This window comes from Salmo trutta, chromosome 14, assembly GCF_901001165.1.
Source record: "Salmo trutta chromosome 14, fSalTru1.1, whole genome shotgun sequence".
Lineage (NCBI taxonomy): Eukaryota > Metazoa > Chordata > Actinopteri > Salmoniformes > Salmonidae > Salmo > Salmo trutta.
In genome coordinates, this window is record NC_042970.1 from 18506502 (window position 1) to 18522614 (window position 16113).

The following is a 16113-nucleotide window of genomic DNA, read 5'->3' on the forward strand; positions in this document are numbered from 1 at the left end:
TTATTTAACTTGCTTCCTCCACTTCAATTACACTGATTTGAAGTGAATTTAACAAGTTACATCAATAAGGGATCATAGCTTTCACCTGGATTCACCTGGTCAGTCTATCACCTGAAAAGAGCAGGTGTTCTTAATGTTTTGTATACTCAGTGTATCTTGTACCCTCTAGTAACTGTTTTAGGCCTGACCCCATTTAGTCGACTGGTTGATTGTTTGGTTGGTTGTTAGGCTGTTGGTCGACCAAGATTTTTTTGATCCAGCAGTGGCAAATATATAAAAAAAATGTTATGGCACATGAGACACGTCTGATTCATGCCTGTCTGAGTGGACTAATCCATTGCGGAGACCGCACACCAGTATCACCAGTAGTACATTTATCGTTAATTACCAGAATTTATCATCTACAATGTTTGTTTGGTTACGGTGATTTCTGTTAATGCATTCAATATATTATTATTATTATTACAGTCTTACCATTCTCGTTGTACAAGTGGACACGTTTTGCAGAGCGCACAACCTAGCCTGTACTTGTGAGAAGTTTTGGTTAATTTCATTCCATTAAGAAGTTGTCAATTTATTCATTACCGTTTGTTTAGAGTGCTGCTGTCAATCTCGCGCAAATGTAGGCTTATAAATGTGGCCATCTGTGGATCTGATACTTTTTCTGATTGTCTTAACTCTCCATCACTGTGTAACTTCTGAAAGGAGTTTTGCGTTCGCCTCAAACAGCAAGTAAACAAAATCTGTTTTTTACATCCATTGAGAATGACAATAGTCCACTCAGCAGGGAAGGGGAAAAAAAAGTCATGCTCTGATCCAGTGGAAACGTCATGAAAAAGACCTATCTGATTACTTCTTATCCCTTGCTCAAATAGCTTACAGCTGTGTCTGTCTGTCAGGAGCTCACTGGCACAGGAAACTCTGAGGGCCCAGAATATTTTAGACAATGTTGCAAGTTTGCTAGCACAAGCTTCAGCCAGACTAAGTTAATAGTTGATACAATGTTTCAAGTTCTTTGCAGACAGGCCATGCGTAGCCTATGTGATTTATAGGATATATATTTTAATCAATACATTTTCTACTGGCGGGCTGCAAGGTTTTTATTTGTTGCCGCTATGTAGGCTATTTTTACATTTTGCCAATGGCAATAGAAGTTACTTTTAGATTTGTAACATTTTCATTTAGATAGAATTTTGATTAACCATTGATTTAGTAGATATGAAGACTTTATTATACATGAAATTAAACTGTTGCACGAAAATGTGCATATGAAAATCATAACTGGCACGCAGATCAGTAGAAATTGTACGATAACTTGACACTCCAAATGGAAAAGATTGCAGACCATTGGTGTAGCCTATTTCCGTCAACTTCAAGAGTGTAAAGGCAGAGGAGAGTGGGGTAGGGAACAGGTTTATTTCTTCTGGTTAGTCTATATTGATCTCTGGCTCCTTCAGTAATTTGTGTCTTAATTTTTAATTGTAGTACTTAAAGCATTACACAAGCTCAGAAGTCTACATATATTTTATTCAAACATAGGGTGTGTGTATATGGAAAAATACAAGTAAAAAAATGTCAACCAATCGATTGGTCGAAAAAACAGACAACTCTTGGTCAACCAAACATTTTTTAGTCGGGGACAGCCCTAAACTGTTTAGCTATTGTTATCATGTATTAATGTTTTCGTCATGAAATGTCCTCAAAAACTTTCCACCAACAATCGCGAATAAGGCCATACGAAGTTGATTTACTTTTTGAACTATTCATATGATTAATTTAACAGATTATTTTTGACGAAATTAACGATTCACTTCGCCATTGTATTAGTTGAGATTCGGTTTAATTGCAGTGAATGGAATCATGTAAATCAAAATAATAATTTGAATCATGAACAGGGGAAAATATTTGATGTAGCCTTTCTTTTGGATTATGTAGCTTCAAAATTTGTTTTGTAAATACTTCCAGTGTATTTGGGCATCCATTATTTGGGACGTTGCAACTCAATAGATGCTGGTCAGCCTGCAAAGTAAACACTAAAGTTAGCTACCGTAGCTAAGATAGGTATGACTAACTTGAAAAAAGTATGTTTCCTGAAGAAAATGTGTGGGGTTGCTTCAGCTGAATAAAAAGATTTGTAGCATACCATAGCCATTTGATATTTTAATATATTGAATGTGCAAATTATTTAAAAAGGCATAAAACGTGTTTGGTTTTAATTTTGTATATACATCAGGGTGGTCAACCATCCTCCGGGAGAGCTAATGGTTGTGCAGGCTTTTATTCCAGTCCCCTTCTAAAACACCACATTTTCGAAATGACCTGCTTAACCGGACCTTGATAAACTGGCTCTGATGTGTTTGAGCAGAGCTTGATCAAAAGCCTGCACACCCAGTAGCTCTCCAGACTGAGGGTTGACCACATGTGTTTTATACAGTTGCCTAACAGCTATTCTATTTTGTGGGGGGTTAAGTGCCTTGCACAATGACAAGAAATGGTACATGGGATCAGAGAGCAGCCTTCCAGCATTGGTTAAAAGTCATGGAAAAAAATTGTATGATCCCTGCAGTAATTGGGCAACTTATGCACATTTCTTGTCTGAATGAGGTAAAGGCTGTAAATGAAGAGGACTATGTGTTTTAAGTATTAGACTTTGATGTCATACTAGCCAGCTAAACACCCCTGAGTCCAAATGTGCATTTCCAAATCATAAAACTCATGTCTTAGAGTGTCAACATTTCAGAACACTATGTTTGATGTACAGTTACAAGATGACATGGTGTCACACCCTTGGTTTGTTTATTGTAACGAAAGTTTGCCAGCACACCCACCTGAATGCACTCATGTCTCCTTTCTATGCGCAACAAAATTACTATCTGTTTCTCTGAATTACCTTGTGAAAGCCTAACACTGTAAGATAATATTTTATTACTTAGCTAGTCATGTTGGCAATAGAACAAGCTTTGAAATCATGCCCGCTTGACCCAGATTGCGATTTATAATTGTCACGACTTCCACCGAAGTCGGTTCCTCTCCTTTTTCGGGCGGCGTTCGGCGGTCGGCGTCACCGGTCTTCTAGCCATCGTTGATCCACTTTTCATTTTCCATTTGTTTTGTCTTGTTTTCCTACACACCTGGTTCTCATTTCCCTCATTAAGTGTTGTGTATTTAACCCTCTGTTCCCCTCATGTCTTTGTGTGGAATTGTTTGTTGTTTCGTGTATGTACACACTAAACTGGTTTGCGCTGGGTTATGTCAACCCATATTGTGTTTAGTGTTCTTAGTGCCGTGTGCTTGTTCGCCGAAATAAAAGGCTCCTTTTGCTACCCAACTTCTGCTCTCCTGCGCCTGACTCCCTTACAGCCAGTTACGCATACCTAACAATAATGGACCGTTTTTGGATTGTGTAAACAACAACAGTAATCGTGTGATGCAGAGTTGTGTTCCAAACTAACCAACTAAAAGTGTGCTTGTTCTAGTTACTCAACGGCACAGCTAGGAGAGCTTGAAAATAACTTTATAGTTGAAGACTTCTTTGAGTCATAAAAGTACATTGAAATTGCTTAGGAACTGTACACACTTTGAAGAGGTGTGTGGCCACTTTTAGACACCAGTTAGACCTCTCACTTAAACGTTGTAATTTTTGTTATTTTATGTTGCACCTACTCCACATTCTTCAGGAATAGTCTTATCATGTTACTGAATGTATCCAGAGTATTTTCAGATTTTGTTATCAACAAATGCAGCAAATTACAATAAATGTGAAGTGCACATAAAATTAAGTGTTATGTTTTGGATTCAGTCTTGTGGCAGGTGAACTGTTGTGTCCTCACAATTTCCCATTATCTCCAAACTGTTCTCTTTCAATTGCTACCATGGTTATGCATTTCATATTTCTTCTGTAAGAAACATTTCAGTTTATCCCTGTCCATATAGGCCAATTCCTACGAGCGTAAAGGGTTAACCAACCTCCTAACCATTCAGACAGGGTTGGCGTAGCTGTTAACCAGCCTCCTAACCATTCAGACAGGGTTGGCGTAGCTGTTAACAAGCCTCCTAACCATTCAGACAGGGTTAGCGTAGCTGTTAACCGGCCTCTTAACCGTTCAGACAGGGTTGGCATAGCTGTTAACAAGCCTCCTAACCATTCAGACAGGGTTGGCGTAGCTGTTAACAAGCCTCCTAACCATTCAGACAGGGTTGGCGTAGCTGTTAACCAGCCTCTTAACCGTTCAGACAGGGTTGGCGTTGCTGTTAACAAGCCTCCTAACCATTCAGACAGGGTTGGCGTAGCTGTTAACAAGCCTCCTAACCATTCAGACAGGGTTGGCGTAGCTGTTAACAAGCCTCCTAACCATTCAGACAGGGTTGGCGTAGCTGTTAACAAGCCTCCTAACCATTCACAGGGTTGGCGTAGCTGTTAACAAGCCTCCTAACCGTTCAGACAGGGTTGGCGTAGCTGTTAACAAGCCTCCTAACCGTTCAGACAGGGTTAGCGTAGCTGTTAACCGGCCTCTTAACCGTTCAGACAGGGTTGGCGTAGCTGTTAACAAGCCTCCTAACCATTCACAGGGTTGGCGTAGCTGTTAACAAGCCTCCTAACCATTCATACAGGGTTGGCGTAGCTGTTAACAAGCCTCCTAACCATTCACAGGGTTGGCGTAGCTGTTAACAAGCCTCCTAACCATTCAGACAGGGTTGGCGTAGCTGTTAACAAGCCTCCTAACCATTCAGACAGGGTTGGCGTAGCTGTTAACAAGCCTCCTAACCATTCAGACAGGGTTGGCGTAGCTGTTAACAAGCCTCCTAACCATTCAGACAGGGTTGGCGTAGCTGTTAACAAACCTCCTAACCATTCACAGGGTTGGCGTAGCTGTTAACAAGCCTCCTAACCATTCAGACAGGGTTGGCGTAGCTGTTAACCAGCCTCCTAACCATTCAGACAGGGTTGGCGTAGCTGTTAACAAGCCTCCTAACCATTCAGACAGGGTTGGCGTAGCTGTTAACAAACCTCCTAACCATTCACAGGGTTGGCGTAGCTGTTAACAAGCCTCCTAACCGTTCAGACAGGGTTGGCGTAGCTGTTAACCGGCCTCCTAACCATTCAGACAGGGTTGGCATAGCTGTTAACCAGCCTCCTAACCATTCAGACAGGGTTGGTGGTTGGTGTGCAGCTGAGTCTTATTTACAGCAAGGCTGCTAAACAGCCCCGAGGGAAAGGGGATGAGCCCTGATGACATGCAAGGAGATTGTCCCTCTCTCTGAGCGCAGTCTTAACAAGCCAGAGAGGATGAATAAAAAAGGAAAGCAGAGGGTTCTCTCTCAGCTCTTTTGTCCACCGATGCAGAAAAAAAGCCTTGAGCTGAGAAAGTGATTAAGGACCACCAACAATTAAAGGCTGCGGCTGCAGAAGGTGTTTAAGAGTTCCTTGCCTATTTCCCCCTCTATAAAAGGGAAGTTGTTAGTTTACCAAAGACTGCAATTAGGAGTGGGCAAGCCTGCTTAGTGCTGGAGGGAAGGAGGAAAGCAAGAGGCTGCTGAGCCAAACTTTTTAAGATGAAGTGCCTTACTCTTCTTTTGTAAGGTTTCCCTTTTTGAATGTCTAGTGTCTGGCCATGATGAAAATGCAGCATGTCTTTGTTTGTTTTCTTTCAGACTTACAGCTCATTGCAGAAGGTCCTTGTGGCCTTCGGGAGGAGGGTGTTGTTGACTGCTTTACAGGCACTTTGCCCTGGTCTCTGCAGCCATGCAGGATGCAGCTCGGATCCTCCAGTCAGGTGAGTCTAGACTAGATGATGCCCTCTGTGACCACTCAACCCTGCCCTGAGGCTGCCGGGCACCTCCGCACCTTAGTGGCCCGTTTGTGCACGCTGGTTAGAGCAGTATTGGCGGCCTCAGTGTCATGCCCAAATAATAAAGGCCTCAATATGGCCTCGTCTACCCCCAATTAATGTGATAGCATAGTTATGCTTAATTTGAAAGCATTGATTTAGTACCACTCTCTTTACTCTGACCAATGTTTTGATGGGAAATTATGTGGTTTAATGCATTTCTGTCGGAAGGCAAAGCCTGCCTGGTAGCTGTGGGCTGCAACTTGTCTGTTCAATGCTTTGGAGACTGACAGAAAGACTGCTTTACAGCTAACATGCACCCAAATTCATACATCACCACAGCACCACAAGCAGAGCAGAGCAGCCCGCATACAAGCAGAATACTTCCTACTCAAAACAGTGCACTGAATAAAGTATCTAGAGCAAGGCCTCTCATTCGTGCTGCAGTATAGCATATGTGTAAAAGAAACCTCTCCAACAGAGTTGTCTGTCTGATTCAACCTCTCCAAGCAGGAAGTGTGTTTTTGTTCCATACGGACTCAAACTGTTGACTTTGATATCTCCCAGCACAAAGTAATCTTTAAATCAAAGCCCCGCGGGTAGGTAGATGAAGGCTCTGTCGTGTCAACACATTTAGGATGTCTGTGGAGTGAGATTATCCAGTTTGTGATGATTTGAACGCTCGTCAATGTCTGCAAATTAAAGGTTATTTTAAGCTCCAGATTAGCATTTTTCCGCACCTCATTAGGTAAGGAGATGAGTTGATCAGATGACTGGGAGAATCAGAGAATCTCACTTAGTTACTGTGAAGTAAGCCTCCTTGTACTAGACTACACTATCTACCTTAATTCTTTAGAAACAAACACACAACCTGTTACAATGGACCATTTCACTCTCTCTCCTGACGATAGACATTAGTTAATAAACAGTCACATACCCAGTTGTTTCTGTGCTGGAAAATGCAACCAAGCCTAACTGATGATATTAGTCTAAGCAGGCCAACAACAGCAAATGCGTCTCTTCATTTGAATGAGTTTCCCTCTGCAAATTCAACAACATTTTGTTCAGGCCTGTAATTGTCTTTATTTCCATGCAGAAGCATCAGGCGAGTGAGAGTGAGTGTGGGTAATAAGGCTCTCGTTAATAAATTGTAAAGCTACAGTAATGCAGCCTGGCTGGTGTACGTCTGAGAGGGCACCACACGTTTCCTCCCAGCATTACTGCGCACAGCTAATTCATTTGTCAGGATAAGGCAAATGAAAACGTGTGCTCTAATTTGAGGCACTTAATTTAAACGGCCGTGAAAGCAAACTTTGGTAGATATTAGGAAAACAAACTCATTAATGTCTTGGGGGAGCGGCAGGTTAAGACCTTGAAGGAAATGTTATCCTGGGGGTAAATATTTGAACTGCCCTCTGCCAGGGCAGACTGGGATAAAAATTCAGCCCTGGCATTTCAGCCTCACTGCGCGCGGTGTCTGTCTGTCTGTCTGTCTGTCTGTCTGTCTGTCTGTCTGTCTGTCTGTCTGTCTGTCTGTCTGTCTGTCTGTCTGTCTGTCTGTCTGTCTACTTTTCCTTGTTCTCCTCTGTTGGTACTCTGTCTGTGTCAGTCACTCAGTCTGTCACTCCTAAGTGTTAATTGCTATTATATATAGAGCCAACATATTCAGGAACTGGCAGTACATCAAATCCACTACACTCACCTCTGAGCTGTCTCTGCTAAGCCTAGCATCCATTCCCACAGACCAGGGGATCACATTAACTCTGCTGGGCCCAGCAACATCCTAGTTGTGAATGAAGAAAGATGACTTGATAAATGCCTAAAAGATGACCATTGGCTCATAATGCCTTATGAAAGCCTAACTACTTATATTGCAAATATAAGTGCCTGGCTATCATTGTCACGTCCTGACCAGTAAAAGGGGTTATTTGTTATTGTAGTTTTGGTCAGGGCGTGGCAGGGGGTGTTTGTTTTGTGTGTTTCGGGGTTTTTTGGTTTATGTTCTACATTTTCTATTTCTATGTGTTTATCTATGTCACGTCCTGACCAGTAAGGGGTTATTTGTTCTTATAGTTTGGTCAGGACGTGGCAGGGGGTATTTGTTTTATGTGGTTTAGGGTGTGTTTGTGTATGTGTTCATGTAAAGGGGGTATTTGCTTTATATAGTTCGGGGTGGTTATGTATGTAGAGGGGTATTTGATTTATTAGTCCAGGGTTTTGGTTATTATTCTATGTTAGTTTAGTTCTATGTTCAGTCTAGTCGTTTCTATTTCTATGTTTAGTTAATTGGTGTTGGGGCCTTCAGTTGGAGGCAGCTGTCTATCGTTGCCTCTGATTGAAGGTCCTGTATTTAGGAGTGTGTTTGTCATGGGATTTTGTGGGAGATTGTTGCTGTGTATAGCTTTGTGCCTTACCGGCCTGTTCTTTGTCGTCGTGTTTTTTATACGTGTTTGTTTTGGGTTTTCCTTCTTTATCCTTTAATAAAAGAAGATGAGTATACATTTTCCCGCTGCATCTTGGTCTAAACCCTACGACACCCGTGACAATCTAGTTTTTCTATTTCTATGTTTGGGTTTTGGTAGGACCTCCAATTAGAGACAGCTGGTTGTTGTTGCCTCTAATTGGAGGCCATATTTAGTTGGGTTAGTTTTCTCTTGTGTTTTGTGGGTGGTTGTTTCCGGTATAGTCTGTGCACCTTACTGGACTGTTTTCGTCGTTTGTTTTGTTTAAGTGTTTTTTCTTTATTAAAATAAAGAATATGATCAATATACCCACTCCTTAGGTCCACTCCTTACGACGCCCGTGACAATCATACATGTCACCCCCTATCCTAACGGTTAATTATTATTACAAACATGTGTCAGTGTGTGTGTGTCTCTCACTCGGTCTCTGTTTTTTCCCTACATCCACTATACTTGATGGCTGCAGCAGCAGCTGTCTGTGCTGCTGTGCCTATCATCACTGGGACTAGAAGACCAGGGGACCACACTGCCTGTACAGGGCCCAGCATCCGCCAACTCCTGGACAGTCTGTGGTGCAACGTGGCGTTGGTGGATGGAGCGAGACATGATGTCCCAGATGTGCTCAATTGGATTCAGGTCTGGGGAACGGGCGGGCCAGTCCATAGCATCAATGCCTTCCTCTTGCAGGAACTGCTGACACACTCCAGCCACATGAGGTCTAGCATTGTCTTGCATTAGGAGGAACCCAGGGCCAACCGCACCAGCATAAGGTCTCACAAGGGGTCTGAGGATCTCATCTCGGTACCTAATGGCAGTCAGGTTACCTCTGGCGAGCACATGGAGGGCTGTGCGGCCCCCCAAAGAAATGCCACCCCACACCATGACTGACCCACCGCCAAACCGGTCATGCTGGAGGATGTTGCAGGCAGCAGAACGTTCTCCACGGCATCTCCAGACTCTGTCACATCTGTCATGTGCTCAGTGTGAACCTGCTTTCATCTGTGAAGAGCACAGGGCTCCAGTGGCGAATTTGCCAATCTTGGTGTTCTCTGGCAAATGCCAAACTTCCTGCACGGTGTTGGGCTGTAAGCACAACCCCCACCTGTGGACGTCGGGCCCTCATACCACCCTCATGGAGTCTGTTTCTGACCGTTTGAGCAGACACATGCACATTTGTGGCCTGCTGGAGGTTATTTTGCAGGGCTCTGGCAGTGCTCCTCCTGCTCCTGCTTGCACAAAGGCGGAGGTAGCGGTCCTGCTGCTGGGTTGTTGCCCTCCTACGGCCTCCTCCACGTCTCCTGATGTACTGGCCTGTCTCCTGGTAGCGCCTCCATGCTCTGGACACTACGCTGACAGACACAGCAAACCTTCTTGCCACAGCTCGCATTGATGTGACATCCTGGATGAGCTGCACTACCTGAGCCACTTGTGTGGGTTGTAGACTCCGTCTCATGCTACCACTAGAGTGAAAGCACCGCCAGCATTCAAAAGTTACCAAAACATCAGCCAGGAAGCATAGGAACTGAGAAGTGGTCTGTGGTCCCCACCTGCAGAACCACTCCTTTATTGGGGGTGTCTTGCTAATTGCCTATAATTTCCAGCATGTGAAATTTATTGTCAATCAGTGTTGCTTCCTAAGTGGACAGTTTGATTTCACAGAAGTGTGATTGACTTGGAGTTACATTGTGTTGTTTAAGTGTTCCCTTTATTTTTTTGAGCAGTATATATTACAAACCGTTTGCTCACCATTTATTAATCATTACTCCCACATTTGTAAATGTTAGTAAGCTAGTTATTCACACATGTATATATATTTCCTTTAACATCCTGTGTTTGCTTCTGTGAGAAATTACACTGGTCACTCAAAACATTTATAAAGTATTTATAAAATATATATAGCACTCATTTTAGATTTGGGACTGCAAAAATACCTTACGAATGATTAGTAAATGGTTTATTACTGTGAGCGTAATGATTAATAAATGGTGAACACACAATTTATAAATGCCTTATGTTTAATTACGGATTCTTAAAGTGTTACCCATCCTAGTTGTAAAATAATAAACACATATTTGACAAAGAACAAAATCACTGAATAAATGCCTCGTAGATGACCATTGAGGTAATATAATACCTTAGAACAGCCTAACTACATATTTCAAATTAGTGCATATCAAGTGTTCCCCCCTGCCCACTTAGTGTTTAAATATTAGGCTACATATAATTCAAAACAAACTGTCAAACTAAGCACAAAGCTGGAAATCCATCCACATAAACTAGTCCCGGCTTCATTCCTTGACAAACACAGAAGGTTGTATACTAAATTCAATAGAAGAAAACAGAGAGCGTGAAGGAGAGAGAGACTGACAGTTCCTTAATGGTTTGGCTGTATAAGATAGTCATTGGCTACATTAAGGAACTGTCAGTCTCTCTCTCCTTCACGCTCTCTGTTTTCTTCTATTGAATTTAGTATACAACCTTCTGTGTTTGTCAAGGAATGAAGCCGGGACTAGTTTATGTGGATGGATTTCCAGCTTTGTGCTTAGTTTGACAGTTCTGCGCGTGTATGCATATCTTTCTGCCAAGAAGTGACGGACCTTTCAGGACCATTCAGCAAATTAAATAAGCTGGAGATAGGAGGGACTTTCCAGCCTTCATTGGCAGTGGCTATGTAATGTAATCTGACACCAAAGTCACTTGTTACTACAGCTCATAAACCCTGAAGAGACAGATTCAGAAGCGATTAAACATTGATCAAACAATGAAAATACACAGACAGTCCCTGAATTGACCATTATTGTAATACATGTGTTAAGTAAAAAATATTTGTGTTTAGTAAAAAGCACTGTATAAATGTCTAGTAGATGGCTATTGCCTTACCTACTGTATGTGTTATAAAGGCCAATCTCACTACTTGTTAGGCTATATTGCAACTAGCCTAGTGTGTAAATGTTCCCCCAAATCCCCCTTTCCTAATTAGCCTATATTTCATACAATATACAACCAAAATATTAGGCCTATCTGTGTCAGTGTGCGTTAGTGAGTGTGTCCGTCTGTTTTCTTCCTACCTCGACTGCACAACAGCAGCTGATCGGTCATTTCTCACAGACAAAGTACATGGACCAGCAGAGCCAGAACTTTTTGCAAATAAGTAGGTTTCTGTTTTGACTGAGTGACTGGCAGAGAGTCAGAGCGGTTCTCATACTCTTTGATGATGCGCATTTAAATTGTATGTGAATTTGCGCCACCTCAGCTCAGCCAATCAGAAAACCGGGCCGACCCATCTTGGGAGTGAGTCCGGCCGTTGCCCACTAGCCAGCCAAATGCTCAATATACGCTGAGTGTACAAAACATTAAGGACCCCCACACCCCCCTTTTGCCGCCAGAACAGCCTCAATTCGTCAGGGTATGGACTCTACAAGGTGTAGAAAGCATTCCACAGGGATGCTGGCCCATGTTGACTCCAATGCTTCCCACAGTTGTGTCAAGTTGGCTGGATGTCCTTTGGGTGGTGGACCATTCTTGATACACACGGTAAACTGTTGAGCATGAAAAACCCAGTAGCGTTGCAGTTCTTGACACAACCGGTGCGCCTGGCACCTACTACCATACCCAGTTCAAAGGCACTTAAATCTGTTGTCTTGCCCATTCACCCTCTGAATGGCACACACACAATCCAGGTCTCAATTGTCTCAAGGCTTAAAAATCCTTCTTTAACCTGTCTCCTACCCTACACTCGCCTTCATCTACACTGATTGAAGTGGATTTAACAAGTGACCTCAATAAGGGACCATAAGTTTCACCTGGATTTACCTGGTCAGTCTAGGTAATGGAAAGAGCAGATGTTCTTAATTTTTTTGTACACTCAGTGTAGATGATTATGACAACAGAGAAAAGGTGCAAAGGTCATAGAAAAAACATGGCCATGGGCTGCCGGCTGTGTCCATTATTTTTGTATTTATATATTTTTCGGTCAATTTCGACCACCCAACCCAAATAACAAATAAAAGATGGTCCTTCTGGCAGCACGGACGCTTATTCTCAAGGAACTCATCCAGCTGCCTGCTAAGTGGCTGCAACCAATGGGCTGCCAGGCAGGGAGAGCTGGGTAAAGAGGGTTTAGCACGACTGCTGTCGTGTAGCTGACAGAAGGACCCACTGGAGTTGACTGTCGCGCTAGCCTATACTGAGCAGGAAATGTTCCGTAATTAGTGTAGCTAAACTCACATTTCTCTGTCATGTTTTTCATTGAGCCTTTTCCCTTGGCTTTTTAACATTTAGCTGAAATTTAGCAGTCACTCTACTTCAATTTGGCACTAAAGTCTTCAGTTATCTTATACAGTATGTGCAGCTGTGTGTTGCCTATGCTCTCTTGTCACTTTGCCATGATGGAGGTTAGGGGCAGTGCCCCTGTGGCAGCTGTGTTGCTGTGCCCATGCACATCCCTCCCGGGCCTGCCTGCCTGCCTGCCTGTCTGACCCGATCCAGGGCTCAACCACTGGGCTCGCCAGCAACATGATCAACTGGCTGAACTTGTCATCAGAGTGTAAAACAGACGAGTGCAGGATTCATTGTGTCGCACGGCTCTCTCCCTCCCAGGCTAGCTCTTCAGGCTGGAGAGAAAAGTAAATCCATGAGTTTTGGAGCAGGGAGAGTAGAGCTGTGTCTCTGTACTCTGCGTCCTGGCCCTGGAGTTGGAAGCTGAGCTCTCTCTCTCTGCTCCCTCTGTAAGACAGCTCATATTCTAAATGAAAACTAAAATGTTTGTGTAAGGTTTTCCTCAGAGTGAGTGTTCTGTTTGTTTTGAAAAGAACAGAATGTCTCTGGTTACTGTGAGCCAATCCTGGAGGTGGATGCTGGACAGGAGGATTGTATCTAGACCTCAGTGCTCTGCAACAAGCCAATTGCGTCCCACCAAGGGACAATTTATATGCTTGGGTTGAGAAAGGGATTTTGTGGCAGCGAATGTAAAGGATCTAACTTGGCTCCCTTCAGGTGTGTGTCTTTTTGTAATGGTACACTTTGAGGGAAATCAGGCCAAATAAATGAGTTCCTAAACTGTTATGAAATGAACCGTTTGGATTATCTAGGGCCACTTGAGTTGTCTTTCTGGACTAGATATAGTAGACCTGAAAGTTGATTAATTGCTCACTCTGTCATGAGTTCTCTGCAATAGTATGAATTTGCAATGCTCCCATGATCTCCCGTAGCCTGTTTAGCCTATAATTTGAAGAAAGGATGTGTGGAACAATGACAATGAGACTTTAAGCCTTTAGGAACCACAGTCTCTGCCAGCAACTCCCCTATTGTGTAATAATATACAGTAGCAGTCAAAAGTTAGGACACACCTACTCATTCAAGGGTTTTTCCTTAGTTTTACTATTTTCTATTTTGTAGCATAATAGTGAAGACAACACAATGAAATAACACATATGGAATCATGTAGTAACCAAAAAAGTGTTAAATAAATACGAATATATTTTTCATTCTTCAAAGTAGCCACCCTTTGCCTGAGCACTTGTTGGCTTCTTTTCCTTGGTCCAACTCATCCCAAACCATCTCAATTGGGTTGAGGTCGGGTGATTGTGGAGGCCAGGGTCATCTGATGCAGCACTCCATCACTCTCCTTCTTGGGAAAATAGCCCTTACACATCCTGGAGGTGTGTTGGGTCATTGTCCTGTTGAAAAACAAATTATAGTTCCATTAAGTGAAAACCAGATGGGATGGTGTATCACTGCAGTATGCTGTGGTAGCCATGCTGGTTAAGTGTGCCTTGAATTCGAAATAAATTACCGACAGTGTCACCAGCAAAGCACCATCACACCTTCTCCTCCATGCTTCACTGTGGGAACCACACATGAAGAGATTATCAGAGATGAACCCTACTAATGCTTGTGTACTAAAATATCCTTCTTTAAGCCTAGGCATTGGGCTTGAGTTAATTTCTTTAACTAACTCATATAAGCTAAGTAACAAATATAATTAAGATGTCTTATCTACAGAATATGCTTATATGACTGAGCTGTTGAAACTGTTGAAACTCTTTGTTATCAGAATGTCTCCTTTCGGATTCTGGTGTTGGCAGCTGCACTTCCTCCCTCAAATGGGCCTCAGTAACCTTGGGTCCAGAGAGGGGAGAAGTCAGTCTTATCTATCACATGTCCCTGTTGCTATGCAGAATATCAGCAAGGAGTATGGAAAAGGAGGTCAGAAGGAAACATTGTTTCCATATGTGAACTGTGTGTCTTTATTGCAAACCATGTGAAGGGATGTAGTGATTAATGGGGAACCAAATCACTTGTCTCCTCAGTGTCTGTGTGTCAGTCACCTCCTAGGGGGAGACAGTTTCCACCTTGAACTAGGGGAGAGAACAAAGTAACAACAAATGTCCTAAGTTCTTAGTACTGAACAAAACAAGTTATTTGTATTTGGGGCCCAAGGTCTGGCACAGGATGTGTGGGGTTAGTGTTTGGAACCATTGTACATCATATCTGAAGTTGCACCTATCCTGACATAGTATGTAACCCAGAAGTTAATTCCACTCAGTGGGCTCTCACTCCACCACCTGCGGGGTGGGGTGACGAGCCTCCTTGTTGTAACAAGTCTTTTAATAAAAGTAATACCTTGATTTGATTATTCATTTTGCCTTTCCTCATTATTGATTAAGGGTAGAATTTCCACCACAGTCGTCAGACCAAAGGACAGATTTCCACCAGTCTAATGTCCGTTGCTCGTGTTTCTTGGCCCAAGCAAGTCTCTTGTTCTTATTAGTGTCCTTTAGTAGAGGTTTCTTTGCAGCAATTTGACCATGAAGGCCTGATTCACACAGTCTCCTCTGAACAGTTGATGTTAAGATGTGTCTGTTACTTGAACTCTGAAGTATTTATTTAGGCTGCAATCTGAGGTGCAGTTAACTCTAATTAACTTATCCTCTGCAGCAGAGACAACTCTGGGTCGTCCTTTCCTGTGGCGGTCATCATGAGAGCCAGTTTCATCATAGCCCTTGATGGTTTTTGTGACTGTACTTAAAGAAACTTTCAAGGATCTTAAAATTTTCTGGATTGACTGACCTTCATGTAATCATGGACTGTTGTTTCTCTTTGCTTATTTGAGCTGTTCTTGGCATAATATGGACTTGGTCTTTAACCAAATGGGGCTATCTTCTGTATACCACCCATACCTTGTCACAACACAACTGATTGGCTCAAACGCATTAAGAAAAAGAAATTCCATAAATGTACTTTTAACAAGGCACACCTGTTAATTGAAATGAATTCCATGTGACTACCTCATGAAACAGGTTGAGAGAATGCCAAGAGTGTGCAAAGCTGTCATCAAGGCAAAGGGTGGCTACTTTGAAGAATCTCAAATATAAAATATATTTTGATTTGTTTAATAATTTTTTGCTTACTACATGATTCCATATGTGTTCTTTCATAGTTTTGATGTCTTCACTATTATTCTACAATGTAGAAAATAGTAAAAACAAACAAAAACCTTGAGTAGATGAGTAGGTGTGCCCAAACACACACACATATATTTACTTATATATATACATATGTATATATACATATATATGTATGTGTATATATACATATTATATATATATATATATATATATATATATATATATATATATATATATATATATTATATATATATTTCTCAAACATACAACTATTTTACACCATTTTAAAGATAAACTTCTCGTTAATCTAACCACATTGTCCGATTTCAAAAACATTAGATTATGTTAGGAGAGTACATAGACAAAAATAATCACACAGCCATTTTCCAAGCAAGGACATGTGTCAATAAAACC

At 42.2% G+C, this 16113-nt stretch overlaps 1 pseudogene; it reads left to right on the forward strand.

The window, feature by feature from the left end:
- Window positions 1-16113, forward strand: part of LOC115207187 (protein SHQ1 homolog) — a 57491-nt pseudogene that overhangs the window by 22890 nt on the left and 18488 nt on the right.